This window comes from Chiloscyllium plagiosum, chromosome 11 (assembly GCF_004010195.1).
Source record: "Chiloscyllium plagiosum isolate BGI_BamShark_2017 chromosome 11, ASM401019v2, whole genome shotgun sequence".
NCBI lineage: Eukaryota > Metazoa > Chordata > Chondrichthyes > Orectolobiformes > Hemiscylliidae > Chiloscyllium > Chiloscyllium plagiosum.
Window position 1 is genome coordinate 65,804,088 of NC_057720.1, and position 19,291 is coordinate 65,823,378.

The following is a 19,291-nucleotide window of genomic DNA, read 5'->3' on the forward strand; positions in this document are numbered from 1 at the left end:
TGGGAGTGGGGGCGGAACCTGTAACTGGAGTGGGTGTGATGGTGGGGGGAATGGGGGTGGAGTCATGAGCAGGGATAGTGTTCCCCTCGGGATTCTGGGGGGTGGGGATAGTGACAGTGGCGTCTGTGGTGGGTGTCTCAGCAGAATGCAGGTGAGTGGCGTTGGTGGGCACGGCGATGTTGGTGTGTCTGGCACAGATGGTGTAAAGGTGAATTGGCCCAGCAGCAAAAGATGGTGCCTGAGGATTGGTGACTTTGACATTAGATGGGTCTGGCGAGGCAGTAGTGGTTCTGAGCTGGCTTAGAACTCATACGCAAATGGACTTCTCTATAAAGGTATAGCTTTTCATTTTCTCTTATTCTTAAACTAGCAAAATGGTGTCAGGTTATGGTGACAAATAAAAGCTTTTCACCGCATTTTATTGTATTTCACTGTAAAATACGTGTGACTTTAGCTCAATCATTCATCAATAAAATTACCATTCTAGAGTAGAGGAGTAGCAACATTAAATTTCACAAATACAGGAATGGAAAGGTTTTGTTTCTGCTAAAGTAGACATAAAATCTCAACAGCTTGCCAGATTCTTAGCTTTAGAAACACTGTCTGTGAGCACAAGAACTGAAGTATCCAATTTGAAAATGATGGTTTCCCCATGTGATGCTGTTGTATTACAACCTGTCATTAATAATAATCAACTGCATTAAAAATAAAATCTACAAGCGGTTCTGCATAAAAACTAATGCAGAGCCCATGGATCGTCCCATGCTGTTTAGTTCCATTGTTCAAACATTGATTGATTGTGTATCAAATGGCAATCATCCTCCTAGCTCTGGCCTCCAAACACTACCAGATACAACAAAAGGCAATCCAGGCCTAAAAATAAGTCACTGAAGAGATATCAGCTTCCAGCTGGTAGGAATATATAACTTCATTATTTCAGTTCTACAAACCAAACAGAGAGATGGCAAAATAAAAACTACAAACCTCTGTAGACATTTCAATGTCAAAATATAAAATCTAGTGGGATCAAGCCAAGCTTGTCTAACCTTTCCACATTAGAAGACCCACTCAGGCCCAGTAAAACCTAGTAAAACTCCTCTGAAGTACTTGCAATTAATTTACATCCTTCCTTAAATAAGGAGATCAAAATGCACACAATATTTGAGGCAGTGTCACCAATGCTCCATACAACTGAAGCATAAAATCTTTACTTTTAATGTTTAAGCGCTCTTGTATCAAAGTTTTATGTCCCATTACCCTTGCTGTACCTGTACCAATCACACTAACCTTTTGCAACACACACTAACACACCTAAATTGCTCTGCACCTCAAATTCTGCATGTTTTCTCTGTTTATGTTACACCGTGCTGCTTCATCCCTCCTATCAAAATGAACAACTTCACGTTTTCCCACATTATATTACATCTACCATTTTTTTGCCAACTCACTCAACCTACAACTTCCTTATGTCTTCTCCACAATATACTTGGCTAACCTACCTTGGTGTTATCTGTGAAGTTAGGAACCATGCCTATCCTCCCCTCTTGAGGCTGCAACACAAGACCCTGCAGGTCATCCATTGATCACATCCTGGCTATTTAAAAAAGGGTCCATTTATGCATATTCTGCTTTGAGGCAGCCAGATAGTCAGCCAGCCTGCCAATCTTCTACTCATGATAACATCGTAACCCCACACACCACGATCAGCTTTTATTTTCTGCAATAAACTTTGATTTTTTTCCGTAAAACCACGTATAGTATGTCCACTTGCTCCCTTTTGTCTACAACACATGTCACAATGTCAAATTAAGTCCAATAAATTAGTAAAACATGATTTCCCTTTCAGAAAACCATGCTGCCTCTTCCCACTTACCCTGGGCTTTTTCAAGTGAACTGTTATAATTTCCCGATGGTCAATTCTAACATATTCTCACAACAGACCTCAAGCTACTAGGTTTATAGTTTCCTGCTTTCTGCCTCCCTCGTTTTTATTAATACAGCGGTTACACTTGCTACTTTCTAGTTCAATGGGATCTTTCCAGGATCTAGGGAATTTTGTAAAATTAGCATCAATGTATCTCTAACCTCATTAGTAACTTCTTTTCAGACTCTGCAAAGAGGTTAATCTGAATTCGGAGACATGTCACCTGCAAGTCCAGCAGTTTGCTTAGTATCACTTCTCTCACAATTTTAATTTTGCCACTTTCTCTCCCTGCCACTTCTTAATTTTAGCTATTATTGGAAAGATTTTCTGCATCCTGTAATGTGGCATGAAGGCAAATTGTTTAGGGTGGCACAGTGACACAGTGAACAGCACTGTGGCCTCACAATGCCAGGTACCCAGGTTTGATTCCAGTCTTGGGTGACTGTGTAGAGTTTGCATGTTCTCCCAGTGTCTGTGTGGGTTTCCGCCAGGTGCTCCATACAGCATGGAAACAGACTCTCCAGTCCAACCAGTCCATGTCGACCATAATGCCAAATTAAACCAGCCTGCACTTGGCCTATATCCCTCCAAAGATTTCTTATTCAGCTATTTATCTAAATGTCTTTAAATGTCATAAACTGTACGCTCATCCATCACTTTCTCTGGAAATTCATTCCACATACAAACCACTGTATATAAAAAAAAATTGCCTCATGTCTTTTTAAAATCTTTTTCCTTCCACCTTAAGAATATGCCCCTCGTCTGGAAATCTCCCACCCTAGGGAAGTTAATGGCAGCTGTGTTCTGCATAGAGTGGGAAATTTCAAGACTGGGGGTATATTTTTAAGGTGAGAGGAGAAACATTTAAAAAAAAAGACATCGGGGCAACGTTTTTTTTTAAAACAGAGAGAGTGATTCATGTGTGGAATGGAATTCCAGAGGAAGTGGTGGATGTGAGTACAGTTACAATGTTTAACAGACATTTCGATAAGCCCGTGGATAAGAAATGTTTGGAGGAATATGAGCCAAGTGTGGGACAAGTTTAATTTGGGATTATGGTTGACATGGACTGGTTGGACTGCAGAGTCTGTTTCCATGCTGCATTCCTCTATTCATCCTATCTATACCCTTCATGATCTTAAACCTCTAGAAGGTCACCCTTCAACTTCCTACTCGCCATTGAAAAAAATCTCAGCCTTTCCAGCCTCTCCCCCCCCAAATTCCCATGAATCAAACCCTCCAGTCTCAGCAACATCCTGGTAAATCTTTTTTGAACCCTCTCCACCTTAATAATATTCTTCCTATAACAGCATGACCAGAACTGGGTATAGTACTCCAGAAGAGACCTCACCAATGTCCTGTACAAACTTAATGTAACGACCCAACTCCTATTCTCAAAGGTCTGAGCAAGCATGCTAAATGCCTTCTTAACCACTCTATCTATATGTGATGCAACTTCAAAGAATTATGTACCTGAATCCCTATGTCTCTGTGTTGTAAAACACTACCTAAGGTCCTACTTCTAATTGCTTGTTTTACCAAAATGCAACACCTCACATTTATCAAAATTAAACGCCATCTGCCACTCTTCAGCCCATTGACCCAATTGATCAAGATCTCTTTGTAAGCTTAGATAGCCTTGTTCACTATCCAGTATTCTACCAATCTTGGTGTCATCTGCAAACTTGCCAAGCATACCTTCCCATCTAAATCATTTACATAAATGACAAACAAAAGTGGACTCAGCACCAATCCCTGTGAAGCATCAATGGTCACAAGGTCTCCAGTCCGATAAAACAAGCCCTCCACCATCACTCTGTTTCTTGCGTTTAAGCCAATTTTGTATCCAATTGGCCAGCTCACCCTGAATCCCACCTGATGCAACTTTACTAAATAGTCTACTATGCAGAACCTTGCCAAAGGTTTCACTAAAATCCAAGTAAACAAAGTCTACTATCTCCAGTTTTCTTCCACAGCACAAAGATGTGCAGGTTAGATGGATTGACCATGCTAAATTGTCCGTAGTGTCCAGAGATGTGCAGACTAGGTAGAATAGCTATGTAGGAGGACTGAAAAGTAGAGCTGAAACGTAGGAAATGATGCAAGTAATTAGACAATTATTCCAATATTATTTTCAATTTACTTATGAGAAATAGAACCTTATGCTCTGTCCAGGACACTAAATGATAGAAGGGTTCTTGATGGAGCATTTAGTTCTAACCCTGTTGTTCCTGTCTACACTGATAACAGTAGGCAAGCTTTTACTCCAACTAGTAATTATCTGCCTATTTGTAAGACTGATCGAAACAAAATCTCCTGCTGCTAAAATCAGCATGAGAACTCTCTGCCACCAAGTAGGACAGTAATTTATTTTTTATGATGTCTTCTTGGGAATTATTCATTTCATTAGATTAATACTATAAAGTCAAGTAATTTCAAGCATTGCCATATTAATTCCAAACCCTATAATCAGGCTGTCAGGGAGAACTATGATTTCCTGTTGGCAATAAGGACAGAGCTAGAATCTACACACTGACCTATTCCCTGCAAAAACTGCTCAAGGGTGGGTGCGCTGCTCATTTCTCCACACCTTGCAATTTCCTCTTCAGCTGCTCATGGGAGCCTCCCATTTCAACCTCAATTTGTCTAATGTTACTATTCTCTTTCTCTCCCTTGGTCTATGTAACTGTAGCCTTCCTTCAGCAAATTCTCATGCCTTAGAATGTGATCAATCTGATCTGTTACCTTTTCCTGATAATATTCCCGAATGATTTTTCCTTGATCTACCACCATGCTGAGAATATCTTCATTGCCCTTGTGCTGTTCTTTCCAAATGACACACTGTCTTTTTTCAGAATCATATTTCACAACTTTCTGGAGAAAATTAGTTCCAAGTAAGATCAATGTCCGAATCTAATTCAGAATCACAGGAGGGAATGCCTCAGTGCCACTGAGGAATCCATATTAAATGAGCTTGAGGCAATCTCAATTGCTAATCGCTAGTGTGTTCAGCGCTAAACATTAATCCATCTGGTTTAACAATGATTGGGAATCTCTGTGATGGAGATTGAAAGGTTAGTTTTTATGTTGCAATAAGAAGTTTTCCATAAGTTTGGGATTCAGATACAAACTAGAGGGAGCTGTACTTTTGCTGATGTTAGCAACAGAGTTGAAACCATTTTTCTCTATGACAAATTAAATGTGGTACCAATCTCAGGAGAGGATGGTTCACAAGCTAGCTGGAAAAATTGCCCACTTTTCCAGTGCTAGGTTACTCAAGTGAAACTGGTATGTGTTGTTCATATGGTATTTGCAAAGGGAGTTGGTAATATATGTGAACAATACAACCTGGAAACTAATCTCAAAGCCACTCATCATCCTGAATTGGATAAATATTATTGTTCCTGCAGTGTTGCTAAGCCAAAATCCTGGAATCGATGGCAAAATCGTCTAACAGCTGACATCCAAGCATTTGCATTTTCTAGCTAAAGAGTTACTGGTCAGTAGTCAGGAGCAACAAACCTCGATTATCTCAGTCTTCCACAGTAGAGAAACCCAACCATTAACTATTGTGATGGTTTAAACTGTGACAAAAATAGGAATTGCTGGAAAAACTCAGCAAGTCTGGCAGCGTCTGTGGAGAGCGAAACAGAGTTTAAACTGTGATCACCTTCCTAATTTGTTGAAGCTCAGAGTCACTATTTACCCATTAAGCCAGAGAAATTCTCAAAACAGCAGAAATGGAAAAGTTAATGCATAATAATAATAAGAAATGCTGATTAACTTTACATGCTTAAAGCCGGTCCAAGCACTATAAAAAAAACACAGGAATGATAAAAAGAAACTATGCCACCACCAAACGGTGTCTTAAGTATCACTGTAAAAGATTATTTGTTGTCTTGAGGAAAAATAATTTATGATGCAAAAAAGCATAATCTTATCCAAAAACATCATGGATTAGATTCCTGTTTTGTATTCAGTTTATTGATTGTAAACTGTAGCAGTGCTGTACCTGGCCTTGGGAGAGAGATGCGGACGGAAGAGAAAGGGGGAGAAAAAGAGAGTGTCCACTGGGATTCCTGTTACCCAATAACATAAGGAAAAAAAGACAGCTTGGGCAAGGTACCTGAAGGCAACATCATCTAGGAGTCAGCGCCTTCATATAAAAATAAAAGCACTTTTTAAAGCTCATCGCAAACTCACTATATATCAGCACAAAGCATTAGCCATTCTTTGTGAAGTAAAACAGAAAAGCAGTCTTTGACATTCCAAACTTCCAATAATTATGGATGATAGTGTCAAATAGCAGTTAGTTAAAGGCTAGAAAGCTTAGATCACAAATCACACATTGGACACTATACAATGTAATGCCAGATCAGACTGAAACTATTTGTTGTAAGGTCACATTCAAAAGTTGTTTCTTAGCTACGTGCTATTGTAGAACTCTGTATAGAGAGCTGCTAGAGAACCCAGCTACACAAAGGCTTACCAATCACTTCCAAGTTACCAGGCAACTGAAACATTATTGTCAGACTGCATCCCAACTACTGCCAAGCTTGATGGAGTCAGGCTAGAAGGCAGTTAGACATTTAAGTGGTTAGCTCTAGGATACATACATGCAGCTGCAGCTTGGACAAGCTGAAATTTGTGAAGGGCAGATGAAAGGTGGCCAGTGCTCACTGACAGCAGAGCAACAATCAAATCAGTGGATGAGAAAAGCAGGACTAAGAATGAATAGCAAAGGGGATGGGGAGACAGCAGAGGCAGGAAATGTTAGAAGTGGAAATAGGTGTTGGAGAAGAAATATAGTTTGAAATCCAGCTCACGTTCAAACGGAACAAACATTGCAGTGCCTTGCGTTACATTTAATAAAATGCTGGGCATAATTATGTCAATATCAAGAGAACATGTTTGCAATGTTTACCAAAAAAAAGTATCTTTTCCATATTAAACAGAAGGAAATTGGAACCCTTGCAAGACGATCTGATGAGGACATTCAGCCTGGCGTGCTGCTTATTCTATTCACATAAACACAAGTTGTTGTTCACAGCACCAAACTAAAAAGGTGTTAGAGAGGTACACAGCTGGCTAAATGTCTTCTGATGTTATCATTAAGCAGGAGGATAGAGTAAGAGGTTGTTGTGGTTAGATCCTTGTCTGCAGGATTAGTTATAACGTAGAACACAGTAGAAAAGCTAGAGTTGAGCTGAGGGCTTTTGAATAATTAGGAGCACAAAGCTTCCTACACTGATCCACCCATTTACCTCGCTTTCTTCCTACAAGACACTTAAAACCTATCTTTTTCATAAACTTTTGGTTATTGGACCCGTATTCTCCTCATGTGGTCCAGTGTCATACTTTGTTTCAGAATGTTCTTGCAGAGCACCTTCGGTGTTTCATGACATTAAAAGATGCTATACAAGTTGTTGCTGCTTCAGCAATGCCACAAAACTGTGCACTCAATAGTTAGCGAAAGAGAACAGTCAAAAAACTTCAAATGCTGCAGGAAAAAAAGTGCTCTAGGTAGATAACGAGAAGCTGGGAGGAGAGAGTCTGATGCAGAAGGCAGGATGGATGGAAGGTAGGACAGATTTGAACATGACATTTCTTAATAGATGGGTATGAAGCTGAAAGGTTCAAGACCTTGAAATCAAAAGGAAGGTTAGAGATGGTCCACACAATTAGAGGGGATGCATGGCTTATGGATGGAGTGACAACAGAGACTTTCAATTGGGGGAGGATAATCTGTTCTTATGGACAGGCAATGCTAACAAAATCATAATCATGGGAACCAAGTGTGGTGGTTAAATGATTAGGACAGGGAAGAAATCTAGGAAGCAGGAGGAAAAGGGAGTTTGACAATAGCAGCTAGAGTGAAATGTGTGCAGACTGTGCAGTGGTCCAAGCTGAAGGGGAAAGAGATACGATTAGCTGCAGGCATGGCTGCATGGATATTTCCAATCTTATAACATCTGGCATTGAGTCCAAGCTGAGGACAGCAAAATAATTGGGTCTAAGGAGGCAGTTAATTGTTAAGAGGAGGAGCCTATAGTTGCCAATGACTTCCAAAAGACTTCTGGAGCAAAGAGCAGGACATGCCAAAATCTTCACGCGTGAAATCATTTTGGTGATTGATGACAAAGTATAACAGTTACATTTAAGATTGCGTGATTCTGATTGAATAAAAACAGCTCAATGTAGTTTTTTGTGACAACAACAGGATCAAGACACAGCAATTTTTTTAAATCTGAGGTCAAGATCAAAGATGGGGTTGAGAGAACTGTCAACTAGATTAACACCAGATTACAGAGAATCTACAGCACAGAAACAGCCAATATCTATGACAATGTTTTTACGCTTCATGAGTATACACCCCTTTCTGCTTGTGTTCACATGATGCCTCCCTTGAATGCATCAATGCTGTCTGCTTCAGTCTAAACAAGTGGAATCCACACGAATGTTCTGCCAAACAAAGATTAAAAGTAGATATGAGCTAGAAAAGAGGAGGCAGTGAAAATCCCATGGGTGAATGATGGGGTAACCGGATGTACAAGATAGCAAAATGTGACTGATAAGAGATTAAAATGACAAGGTGGTCAGAAATGACTTTGTCAGAGATCAAAATGTGCACTGACCTCAGGAGAGGATAAGGTCAAATTGTCGTTATGGATAGAAAAAATGTGAATATAAAAAGAAAGAAAAAAATAATCAAAAAAAAAAGACTTGGGGGTGTGGGGGGGAAGAGGTTTAGATGGTGTTTGAAGACATAGAGGTCAAAGCATTGAGTATAGGAGTTGGGAGGTCATGTTGCGGCTCTGCAGGCCATTGGTTAGGCCACTTTCGGAATATTGCGTGCAATTCTGGTCTCCTTCCTATCGGAAGGTTGTTGTGAAACTTGAAAGGGTTCAGAAAAGATTTAAAAGGATGTTGCTAGGGTAGGACAATTTGAACTATAGGGTGAGGCTGAATAGCCTGGGCTGTTTCCCTGGAGTGTCAGAGGCTGGGGTGATCTTATTAGAGGTTTATAAAATCATGAGAGGCATGGATAGGATAAATAGCAAAAGTCTTTTCCCTGGTGTAGGGGAGTCCAGAACTAGAGGGCATAGGTTTAGCATGAGAGGGGAAAGATATAAAAGGAACCTATGGGGCCATTTTTTCAGAAGTGTCCAAAGGAAAATATTGCATTGTGGAAACCAGTGACAACCTAGAAACTTGATAAGCATAACAGACAATGAGTTGCAATAATTAAGAAAGTGTTTTAGGGTTGCAAGGCAATGTGGGTGATTTGGGGGAGATAAATGATGGCAATTAAGGCCATACACCATTCATTATGAAGTCACGAGTGGTGAGCTGATTATTTGCAAATCAGCAAATAGTTTGCAAAGTGATTCAGAATGGGAGGGAGTGGGGTGGGGTGACAATATCTAGGGCAGTGTCATTGGATGAGAAATCTGAGGGGTACGTGGAACAGGAAAAAAATTAATTAGACCATCTCATGCGTCGGGGAATAAAAAAGGAGTAGTCACCAAAAATGAAGACTAAAGCATTAAGCTACTGCGAAGAGAAAGGCAGCAGGAATTGCTGATAAACATGGCAAAAGATGTTAAGGCAAACCAGAGGCACATTTAACAGAGACTTCAATCAAGGAAGACTGATTTTGTTTCAGATCTCCAGCATTCGTGATTCTTTGTTTTAGTATATTGGAGAGAAGGCTGGCTAAGGAATAGTGACAGGTGAGCGGAACAGTCAAGGAAGTATAGTGTTGTATAGTAGAGGGTTTGGGGGTGGAGAAAAGGGCATGTGGTTAATTGGGAATTAAAGAAAGAGACAAGTAGTAAGAATAATTAACTGGCAGAAAGCCAGGTCAATGGGATAAGAATGGAGCTGGACCAATTAAATTGGAGTCAAATGTTGGCAGGGTAATTGAGTAATTGCTTACCTTTAAATAACAGATAGCTTGGGAGGAGTCAAAAGGTACATTTGTCAAAAGGGAAAAGTTGGCAAAACAAATTCTGAGCTGCCATGATGAGAAAAGAGGTGGTAATAAAAAAAAGATAAAAAATGATAAATGCAGGGTAAAAAAACCACATGAACTTGGTTCACCAGTTCAGAAGTGAGGTGAGAAAACAAGAGAAGCAATGAGAGAGAATGGAGAGAGATTGGCAGCCAAAGGAAATCCCAATATCTTCTATAGGCATGTAAATGGTAAAAAGATTGATAAAAGGATAATTGGGGAAAATAGGGATCAAAAAGGGTTTTATTCATGGAGGCAGATGGCATAGCTTAAGTATTAAATTAATACTTTGCATTTTTCTTTACCGGAGGAAGATTTAACCCAAGTGAAAGAGGGAGGTAATTCAGACACTAGAAAAGCTTAAGATTGATAAGGGAAATGTATTCCATAAAACTGCTTGTACTTAAAGTTGATAAAATACCAGGACTGATTAAATGCATCCAATATACTGAGGGAAGAGAGACAGTGGAAGTTTCTAAGGCATTGACAATGTATTAAGCCTCAGTAAGAAACAATGTCACAGAAGACTGGAGACTTGCAGATGTTACACCATTGCTCAAAAGAAGGATATAATATAAAGCTCAGCAACTACAAACCAGTCAGTTTAACTTTGGTAGTAGGGAAACTTCTAGAAATAATAATTCAGGACAAAACCAGCACAGTTGTCACTCATGGGCCACTCATGAAAAACAAGGCTAATTAAGAGAAAATAGTATTTAGCTAACTCTCTGGAGCTTTTAGTGATAACAATTGATGAGGGCAATGCTGTTTGATGTTCATGTGTTATATACAAATGTTAAAGAGAGATTTGATACATCACTGCACAACAAACTTGCTTAAAATGATAGCTCAGAATAAAAGGGACAGTAGTTACACAGTTGCAAAATTGGCTGAGTGACAGGAAACAGGTTAATGAATGTTTCTTGGGCTGCAGAAAGGTGTGCAGTGAAATTCACGGGGTTAGTATTGTGATCCTTGTTTTTCCTGATATAAATTTGTGACAGATTTTGATGTAACATGGCACAATTTTAAAGTTTGCAGATGATATTTGGCAATATTTTGAACAGTGAGGAGGATAGTGTAGAATCTCAAAAGAAGAGACAAGATGATTAGATTAGATTAGATTCCCTACAGTGTGGAAACAGGCCCTTTGGCCCAACAAGTTCAAACCGACCCTCCGAAGAGTAACCCACCCAGACCCATTCCCCTAACTAGTGCACCTAACACTGGGCAATTTAGCATGGCCAATTCACCTGACCTGCACATCTTTGGACTGTGGGAGGAAACAAGAGCACCCGGAGGAAACCCATGCAGACACAGGGAGAATGTGCAAACTCCACACAGACAGTCGCCCAAGGTGGGAATTGAACTCGGGTTCCTGGCGCTGTGAGGCAGCAGTGCTAACCACTGAGCCACCATAGTGAAACATGCAAATGAAGCTCCATGCAGAGAAATGCAGTGATTCAAGTGGAAAACATGGAGATACGAATAGACAGTACAATTCTTACAGGGGTGCAGGAGCAGAGGGACCTTAGTGCATATGTATAGAATTAAAGATGACAGGACAGGCTAAGAGAAGATTAATAAAGCATATGGTTCCCTACACTCCACTAATAGGGATGGAGTTGGACTAGGGTGGACAAAGTTACGAATCACACAGCACAGTTATGGTCCAATAGGCTTATTTGAAAGTACTACTGCGTCAATACGCTCAATCCACTTTGAGCCGGCAGTTGCTGGTGTCAGTAGCCTGTTGGATTATAATCTGGTGTTGTGTGATTGTTAACTTCATTAATGGAGGCAGAGAGTACAAGTTCGATGCTACTTCCTTGTTCTTGTAGAAGACACAAATTCAGTCTTGGCAGGTGTACTGTATCCAGTTTCTGTGTGCCACACTTTCGGAAGAATATGAAGACATTAGACAGGGTACAGAAAAAACAAATCACAAGAATGGGATTCACGAAAAGAAATGAGATACTTCAGCTATGAGGGTAGATTGGAGAAGTTGCTTTTATATTAATTAGAGAATAGAAGTTTGAGAGGAGATTTGATAAAGCAAATCCAAAATGAAGGAGGAGGTCTGGTGGAATGGAGACGGAGAAACTGCTCCCACTCATGAAGAACAAAGCAGCAGAGATTTAAAATAAATGGCAAAAGAACCAAAAGGATTAGAGATGAAACACTTTTGTGTAAGGTGAAAGGTTAAGATCTAGAATGCTTTGCCTGAGAGTGTGGTGGATGCAAGTTCAATTGAAGCATTAAGGAGGGCATTATACTTTTCAGAAAATGTACATGGTTATGGAGAGAAGACAGGGGAATGACATCAAGTGAAATGCACTTTCAGATAGTCAGAGCAGACACAATGGGCCAAATGGCCTCCTTCTGTGATGATATTTGGCAATATTTTGAACTGTGATGCTGTGATAAAGGATTCTTGCCCAAAGCAACAGTCAAAAATGTACAGACTAGAGAATATAGAAGGAGACAGCATTGTAAACAGGTTCACCTGGTTTGGAAGCATTTCCCTCATAGATCCTGAACCACTGACAGGTAAGCTGGTGCCAGATCTTTCCTTGTGTTAAGACAAGAAGCTGTCTCTAATTTACTGGGAGGGACCTGCATCGTGGGAGAGTTCAAACTTGTCCACAATTAATATTGCCACACATTCAAATATTACACAGGTACAGGTGTTGTAATTCAGTGACGGAATTTTTGCTTAATTTACAGGCTTCTATTCTACCCACACATATTTCTGATTTTTATCAATCACCTGATCACTGCAATCTCAGTATCTCATCTTTACCTACCTTCCTCTGTTGCATTGATTTGATTTATTACTGTCAGTTGTACTGAGGTATAGTGAAAAGTTTTGTTTTGCGTGCAGTACAGGCAGAACATACCATACAAAGCTCATTATGGTAACAGAATAGAGTGAAGAATACAATGTTACAGCTGCAGAGAAGGTGCGCAAAGAGCAAAATCAACATTAAGTTTAAAATTGGGGAGAGGTCCACTCAGAAATCTAATAACAGCGGGGTTCCTCTGAATGACAGCAGTCAGCACTGAATGCACCAATTCAAAGATGGCACTCATTCTACTTAATAATTCTAATTGAGAAGTGTGAAAGAATTCTTAACAAAATAATCGTTTCTGTTTAACATCAGACTTTTTAATCTTCAAGGCATTTGCACAATTTTATTTGTACGTAAAGGAAACAGTCATCTCCATAGGAACGGTTGCTTTCTATTACCAAACTGAAACGTTTATTCAAAGGTGTGTTTCAATTACACTTATTGATTGTCAGCTTTTATGATGTAACCCATGGGTGTGTTATATTTTTATACTCCCACTTACATTAAATAGCAAATCATTCAACTCACTCTCAGGAAAATGATTGTTTTAAGTCAAATTACCATTTTATACTTAATTTTTCAAGACTACCAAAAGTAATTGAACTTCAACATAATGTTTAGAGAAGAAAAAGTGACATTTCTGGTGTAAAAACACTTATCTTAGGCATGAATTTAACAAATCTATTTGTGACCTTCAGAAGAGTAAATAAGTTATCTACAGCAGATAATTATAAATTAATCTCTCTCTGTGTTGCATGACGTGGTTAGATCAAATTCACCAATAATGAATTGCACTCCAGTACATCCTGTTCAGTGTTAACATGTTTTTGACTGATTCCAGGGTCAGTTGTATCAGCAATACTCAAGCTACACTTTTCAGTCCTGCTTCTGGATCTATTCAACAGGCAGAATTTAACCAGAGATCAAAACTTAAAAATCACATTTCTCATGGGATGATTCCTGGCCAATCACAGCTCTGGAGCAGATGGTAGAGTTATTTCTGCCCTACATTCAGATGTAAGTAAAATAAAAAAAAGATCTTCAAATTGATAAAGCTCCTCAGATCATCCTCACAAAGCACCAAGAAAGAAAACAATATTCAAATGTATTCTGCAATAAGGCTACATTCTGGAGTGCGGGATTTCTGATTTTTATAGATCCATAGCTTGGTGCGCATTTATTGTCTTGCAATCTCCTGAACAGCCCATTTTACAAGAACATCCAAGTTGTTAGCTACATGTTACATTAACAGTTAAACAAATTCACTGCAAAAACAATCCCTCAAGGCTGATCAAAGAGGTTGGCACTGAAAATAGAAAATAAAAACAGGCAAGGCTGATGTTTGGTTCCTTATTTCACAGGATATGCTGCATATTTGTTCTTCATAGTAAACCTTCACAATTCAACAGTCAACATTATAACTCAATGTCACAGATTGGATAAAATATACCGAACCACATGTTGGCATGTTGGATGCTTGCCAACAGAACAGTGAAATATAATATGGAATAGATTACTTGCCGACTGAGAGGGTATTTTGTGGTCTAGCTCTTCCTAAAAAGAAATTCCTCTCTTTGAAGAGTTTGACTCAAAAGTTTCACAGGCATTTTAATGTTTATTTTTCTGCAGCCGCCATTGTTTTTCTGAGCTTTGACAGGAAGTATTAATGGACATTTCACTCTTGACTGCATAAGCAGCCTCATCCTGCCCTTACCCAACATACCATACAACCCACACAAAAGCTTGTTTAAGTGTAAACAGAGACAGTAATTCCACTGATTTTGCCTCCCTCGCCTTCTATGATGATGCCGAAATTAGCATTCCTTGCCCACCTCCCAGCACAATCCCACCCCTACCACTTTGCATTAAAAAATGCTGAACCACCACAGAAGCAATGTTCAACCAAAGAAGCACTTCATATTTTAATGCTACCTGATTGTAGGAAACTGTGTCAAGAGTACTTTGCATGATATTGTAACTACTGTGACAGTATCTCAAAGCCAACAACCTTGGGATTCAGCCATACAAGACTTCAAATCCCGTCAGGTTGTATCAGAGGAAATAGGCCAAGCCAGGTTGGATAGATCAAGGGCCACCTGGACTATGAGGAGAGGAGAACACACAGGCCAAGAACTAGATGGTACATTACCACACCCAATCAAACACTTAATCAAACAAACAGCAAGTTCTTTTACTGTTTTAATCACATGGTAGTTTAAACAAGTGCCCAATTATCAGACATTAGTAATTTTCAGGTAGCTAGATTTGAGCATGGTGCCTCTATTTAGAAGAGGACAATTGTTTAGACAAATCTCATTAGTTTCTGTGGTTCATCTCCAAATTCAGAGTCGAGAGTGTGGTGCTGGAAAAGCACAGCAGGTCAGGCAGTATCTGAGGAGCAGGAGAATAGCCGTTCTGGTATAAGCCCTTCATCAGAAATTCCTGATGAAGGGCTTATGCCCACAACATCGATTCTCCTCGATTCTGATCTCTAGCATCTGCAGCTCTCACTCTCTTGTCGTCTCTAAATTAAGTCAGTTAATCCTTGAAAGCCTAGTTGTCAAGAGAAACTTACAGTTCAAGCACAGACATTGAGGGGAAAAAAAAGTAATAGTTATGACTAATGGTGGAAAAGTAATGACAACAGAAGAATGATTTCAGGACAAGATTGATGTTGCATTCATTTTAGTCACGTGGCTTAACGAAAGAGAATTAATAGCTGCAATGTGAATTAGTAGCTGGATTATATTTGGACTTTCAAAAGGCATTCCATAACTTGCTGCACATGAGGTTGTGAGCCAGGATTAAGGAATCAGTGATTTGGAACCAGGTTGTGTTGATGGGATGGAGATATGATGTAGAAGCCCAGATAGAAATTAATCAGACAAATTATTTCAAAGTCAATTTAGATTCTCATGAATAAACTAAGTGCAATATATTCTTCTTTCCTGTTGAAAGAGAGCCAAGCTGGAAAGTAAGCCATAAGAGGTCAATATAACCTGGATATAGACTGGTTGAGTGATTGGGCAAGAAACAGGCAGGGGTATAACATGGGAAGTATGAAATCAGCACTTCTGTAGTTTGTACAGGAAGCTGACAAGTGAATAGATATTCAAATTCAGGAAAGTTTGGCACCCTTGTACAAATCATATAAAATTAATATACAGATTCAGGAAGCAATTAAGAATGCAAATGAAATGTATAGTGATCATAATGAGGTCAGCCAGATGGACTTTGTAGATTAACAGCACTGATCCAGGGAGCCCTGGCTGACCGATATAAACAGCAGTGTCAGACATCCTGACTCAGAGCTGGGTCTGAGGGAGCTGGATCAGTGTCAAGGACTTTCTAAGTGTAAAACAGGGTGACTTAGAAGCGGTGCAACAATGACTCCGATTGATTCCTGGAATGAGAAGGCTTCCTGTGAGGAGAGACTGAGGGAGTGGAATTAGCCTATATTCTTTGAAGTTCAGATAAAGGAGAGGACGTCTCATTAAATGTAGAACATTCACAGAGGCTTGACAGGAAAGATGCCGAGGGGCTATTTAACTTGGTTGGAAAAACTAGAACTCAGGGTTGTAGCCACAGAGTAAGCAGGCAGCCATTCAGGACATAGATAAGGAGGGTTCTGAATACTTGGAATTCTCTAACAAGTGGGACATAGATGCTAAGTTAATGAGTATGTTGTTCAATAGAGTGCGCAATTTATCATTATCAATGAAAATTGAGGAAAATGAGAAAACATTGGGAAAGTAGAACAAAGAAAAGATTGCTGTGAAGAGAAACAAAGTTAACTTTTTGAGTCCACTGAGCCTTCTTCAGAATGCAAAAGCAGGGTTGATTTTGAAGTTCTGCCATACCTTATTGAATGCTAGAGCGGGCTGGAGGAGACATAAGGACTCCTCCAACTTCTCATATTCTAACACACAAGTGAGTTAGTTAATGTATACTGGAGAGATGGCAGAAAATCAGAAAGAGGGCAGTATTCAAAAAGGAAGTGTCAATTCCAGACCCCATTGGCCTTTCTCTAATTTAGTGTAAAATAATGCAATCAATAATCCTGAATAAATATAAGGTTCATCTCTTAAGTTACAAAAAGCAGTCAAAATACATTAAAGGGAAAGATTCTGGCAAGCCAACCTTCTACAATTGGAAAAGTAGACTATGACAAATCCTATGATAGAGAGATTTCAGCTCTCAAAGGGCTTTCAATTAAGTTCCAGATTATTGACTGTTATTAAACTCAAAGCTGTGGGAATTCAGGTTAGAGTTGTACCAGGAGCAGGGTATGGCTGGAAAGAATGAGTAAGCTGCCTCAAGCTTCAATTTATATCAACCACCTGGATTCATGAACTTAATGGTTAAACACCAAATGGGAACCGTAGTGAAATACAAAAATGATACATGATCAAAATAAGTGAGTAGTGATAACATTGGCAGTTTAAATTTAATGCACATAAGTACAAATATATACAGATAAAAGAACCATGTATTATACTTCATGAAATATGTTGACTCATGCAAGATGGAATTGCACGAGACTTAGAGTCTTAGACTTCAGCAGCAAGCATGTTGATTCAAAAGGGCTACCTACCCTAATTAATAACATTGGTGACAGACAGATTATTCAGAAAGTAAATCATGAGAGAGTATAGATCATCATTCAGAAAAGAACAATCATAGAAACATAATATCATAGAATCCCTACAGTGTGGAAGCAGGCCATTCAGTCCATCAGGTCCACACTGAGCCTCCAGAGAGCACCCAAACCAGACCCCATTCTATCCCTGTAACCCCTGCATGTTCCCATGGCTAATCCATCTAGCCTGCACATCCCTGGACACTATGGGCAATTTAACATGGCCAATCCACCTAACCTGCACATCTTTGGACTTTGGGAGGAAACCCCGAGCACCCAAATAAACCCATGCAGACACAGTCAGTGTGGATTATTAATCAAATACATTGATTAAGAAATCTTGATACTAGATCAAGATTTCCTTTAAGAAAGTAACAAGGAGGGTCAGTGAGGGTATTGCATTTGATGTAGTTTACATGAATTTTGACAAAGCCAGAAAATGTAAAGCTTACGGAGTCCAAGGAAAAATTACAAGTTTGTTTCAAAACTGGCTGAAGGACTTTTGCCCGAAACGTCGATTTCGCTGCTCCTTGGATGCTGCCTGAACTGCTGTGCTCTTCCAGCACCACTAATCCAGAATCTGGTTTCCAGCATCTGCAGTCATTGTTTTTACCTCAATAACAGGAAGCCAAGAATTGACAGGTGGACCAGTCAAAGGGTGGCTTTTCATTGGGATTCTGCAGGATTCAGTAGTGAACAGCAATGAACCCAATGACTTTTACTTAAGTATTCACGGATTCCTGCAGGTGGCAGGACAGATGAAGGAAATGGACAAGGTGGTTTTGGAATACGGTGTAGAAAAAAAAATCACAACACCAGGTTATAGTCCAACAGGTTTAATTGGAAGCATACTAGCTTTCAGAGCGCCGCTCCTTCATCAGGTGCTGATGAAGGAGCGGTGCTCTGAAAGCTTGTGTGCTTCCAATTAAACCTGTTGGACTATAACCTGGTGTTGCATGATTTTTAACTTTGTACACCCCAGTCCATTAGCGGCATCGCCAAATCTTGGAATACAGTGTGTCACTTCATTAGCTGAAGCCTGGAGTAGAAAAACAGGAAGGTGTGCTGGAACTGTAATGTACTAACTAATTTCTCCTCTATGAACATACTTCTGACCCCTCTCTCTCTCTCGAATGATATAAAACTCATCTGCAAACATCTTAGAAATTATCTCCCAGGCAGCTTCTGGTCATTTAGCTGAGACTACATAACTTCTTCTAAATGCCTTTTTGAACTCTAAGTGAATTTCTGATAGTTTGTGAAGAGGTCAGATCTTCACAGAACTGAAACTAAAATCTATTTTAACTCCACCTTAGAACACAAGTTCTTAAATGAAAATAACAAAATAATAATGAACTTTCCACTTCAAACACAGCACACTGAAAATGCTAGATTCAATAAGAAAGAAAAATCTCAAGCATTAAGAGTGGTAGACATGATCTCTGTGGACTTCAGTAAGGCATTTGACAAGATTCCTCATAGGAGACTGGTCAGCAAGGTTAGATCTCATGGAATGCAAGGAGAACTAGTCATTTTGATATAGAACCGGCTTGAAGGTAGAAGACAGAGGGCGGTGGAGGGTTGCCTTTCAAACTGGATGCCAGTGACCAGTGGTGTGCCAAAAAAATTGGTAGTGGGTCCACTGTTTTTTGTCATTTATATAAATGATTTGGATGTGAACATAGGAGGTTCATAGTTCCTTGAAAGTGGAGATGCAGGTAGATGTGATAGTGAAGAAGGCGTTTTAAATGCATCCCTTTATTGGTCTGAGCATTGAGTATAGGAGTTGGGAGGTCATGTTGCGGCCATATAGGACATTGGGTACAATTCTGGTCTCCTTCCTATCGGAAGATGTTGTGAAA

The 19,291-nt window shown here is 39.6% G+C and overlaps 1 protein-coding gene across 8 annotated transcripts in view; it reads right to left on the bottom strand.

The window, feature by feature from the left end:
• The window catches only part of lrp8 (low density lipoprotein receptor-related protein 8, apolipoprotein e receptor), a 107,423-nt gene that overhangs the window by 48,065 nt on the left and 40,067 nt on the right, over positions 1 to 19,291 (bottom strand). Inside the window, exon 1 of one of the 8 annotated variants that reach the window (XM_043699613.1) lies at positions 4,670 to 4,729. The exons of the other annotated variants lie outside the window; for them this stretch is intronic. The gene's annotated coding sequence lies outside the window, so the exon portion shown is untranslated. Of the gene's footprint in view, positions 1 to 4,669; positions 4,730 to 19,291 lie in introns of those variants that run through there. 8 annotated transcript variants of the gene reach the window in all.